The 2,724-nt window shown below is 45.1% G+C and overlaps 1 non-coding gene across 1 annotated transcript; it reads right to left on the minus strand.

Moving 5' to 3' along the window:
* Positions 1-2,049: 2,049 nt before the first annotated feature.
* Positions 2,050-2,123, minus strand: Trnat-ugu. Its single transcript has one exon. It is a non-coding gene; the product is annotated as a tRNA-Thr (tRNA).
* Positions 2,124-2,724: the final 601 nt, after the last annotated feature.

The following is a 2,724-nucleotide window of genomic DNA, read 5'->3' on the forward strand; positions in this document are numbered from 1 at the left end:
TATTTTGTCGCCTGTGTCTTGCAAAGCCTTTTTGCAGGTCACAGTGCTCCAAGCGATGGAAGGTCTTGGGACAGTTGGAAAGATGGCCTCTTACAGTTCTTCAAGAATCTATGATAGCTCACAACCAACAAATCTGAATATATTTGCGATCTCATAAAAATCAGGCGCATTAAATGACACAACATTTCAATATCTTGAAAACTACAGATATTAATATTTCACAGTGAATAACCGTTCACGTAATGATCCTCTGAATTAACAAATTTTAATTGCTTCATGCAGGCTGAGCGGTTCTAGGCGCTTCAGTCTGGAACCGCGCGACCGCTACGGTCGCAGGTTCAAAAAAATGGTTCAAATGGCTCTGAGCACTATGGGACTTAACATCTGTCGTCATCAGTCCCATAGAACTTAGAACTACTTAAACCTGACTAACCTAAGGACATCACACACATCCATGCCCGAGGCAGGATTCGAACCTGCGACCGTAGCGGTCACGCGGTTCCAGATTGAAGCGCCTAGACCCGCACGGCCACACCAGACGGCGGTCGCAGGTTCGAATCCTGCCTCGGGCATGGATGTGTGTGATGTCCTTAGGTTAGTTAGGTTTAAGTAGTTCTAAGTTCTAGGCGACTGATGACCTCCGATGTTACGTCCCATAGTGATAACGACGTACTATAGCTATCATCCTCTGAAGTCACTCATCTGTAATCTATTTCGTTTATTGTTTTACGGTGTCTTTCGTATCTTTTTCGTTATGAAAATGTTTTTTAGAACATAATGTTCTCCTCATTTATGCAGCATCAATAATTCATATCGCGATTCTCATGTAGCTGTTTAGTGAACAGTTAACTGTTTGCCAGTAACATACACTTAACGTTGAGTGCAACTGCTAGTAAAAGCTTCCGATTCAAAAGTAGTCAGTTGCATGTGTTTGCGGACAACACAACTGAAAAGAGAACTAAAAGACGCTTCTCTTAAGTAGTCATAAATAGTTGTTTAAATAAAATTTATCGATAATCTGTAGTCATGTAACGTGAAAAAACTCACGCAATGGCTTATTTATTTATGAACTAAATATTACTTACATTTATTGTAAATGATCTGAATTTAACTGAATGTTAACAACATTTCTTTTATTAAATATTGTTAATATTATTAGTTTAGTGCAAAAAAGTTGTGAAGATGAGTCAAATCACGTCCGTAGCACGTATGATCGATGTAAATTGATCAGCCAGAACATTATGATCACCAACCTGCCGTCGATATAACCCTCCGCCCCCCCCCCCCACCCTCCACAGCAATGATAGCGACATCTGACGAGGTATGACTGCTAATCAGACACACGCCCGGTGCATGTAGTATCAGTGTGCTTGTTGTCGAATGGCGAATGTGCGCGATCTTTATGACTTTGTCCAAGGGCAGATTGTGATGGCCCAGAGGCTCGCCAAAAGCATTTCGGAAACTGCATGATGAGTTGGGTGTTTGAGATGTCATGTGGTGAGGGTCTTCAACAAGTGGCAAAACTAGCTGAACCCACGTCCAAGCGTCGTGAGGTTGAGCAGTCACCCCTCATTGCAGATGCTGGACGCTGTAGGCTCAGGAGACTGGTAAAACAGGACAGGCACCGAACTCTGACAAAACTAACATCAAATTTTAAGGCTGGGTGGAGTACAAATATGTCCGAATACACAGTGCACTGAGCACTCGTAATGATGGGGCTGCCGCGTGGTTTGAGGCGACATGTCACGGACTGCGCGGCCACTCCCGCCGGAGGTTCGAGTCCCCCCTCGGGCATGGGTGTGTTTGTTATTCTTAGCATAAGTTAGTTTAAGTAGTGTGTAAGTCTAGGGACCGATGAACTAAGCAGTTTTGTCCCTTGGGAATTCACACACATTTGAACACAATGATGGGACTCCGCAGCCGTGGACCAATGCATGTGCCGTTGTTAACACTACAACATCTACACCTGTAATAAATGATGAATAACTGAAAACCTCAGCTGCCGACAGGTGTTGTTGATATGCCTCGATGTGGACAGCTGAAAACGTGTGCCCCGACCGGGACTCGAACCCGGGATCTCCTGCTTACATGGCAGACGCTCTATCCATCTGAGCCACCGAGGACACAGATAAATAGCGCAACTGCAGGGACTTATCCCTTGCACGCTTCCCGTGAGACTCACATTCCCAACTGTCCACAATTCTGCATATGTATTGTACCTTATAGACATTTGCGCAAACCACTCATTACTCGCGCACACTTTGGCGATTGCTGTAAGAGTTTGGGTAACCTGTGCGCATTCGCACAGACGAAGGTCAATGGCTCGGAAGGCTTTAATTATAAATACGAAGACAGTAACTTGTTCTCGAAAGAACAGTTACTGTTGATGACCGTGCAGCTTTTCCCTGGAATAAATGATGACTAACTGAAAACCTCAGCTGCCGACAGGTGTTGTTGATGTACCTCGATGATGGACAGCTGAAAATGTGTGCCCCGACCGGGACTCGAACCCGGGAATCGCCAAAGTGCGCGCGAGTAATGAGTGGTTGGGCAAATGTCTATAAGGTACAATACATATGTAGAATTGTGGACAATTGGGAATGTGAGTCTCACGGGAAGCGTGCAAGGGATAAGTCCCTGCAGTCGCGCTATTTATCTGTGTCCTCGGTGGCTCAGATGGATAGAGCGTCTGACATGTAAGCAGGAGATCCCGGGTTCGAGTCC

This window comes from Schistocerca piceifrons, chromosome 8 (genome assembly GCF_021461385.2).
Source record: "Schistocerca piceifrons isolate TAMUIC-IGC-003096 chromosome 8, iqSchPice1.1, whole genome shotgun sequence".
Lineage (NCBI taxonomy): Eukaryota > Metazoa > Arthropoda > Insecta > Orthoptera > Acrididae > Schistocerca > Schistocerca piceifrons.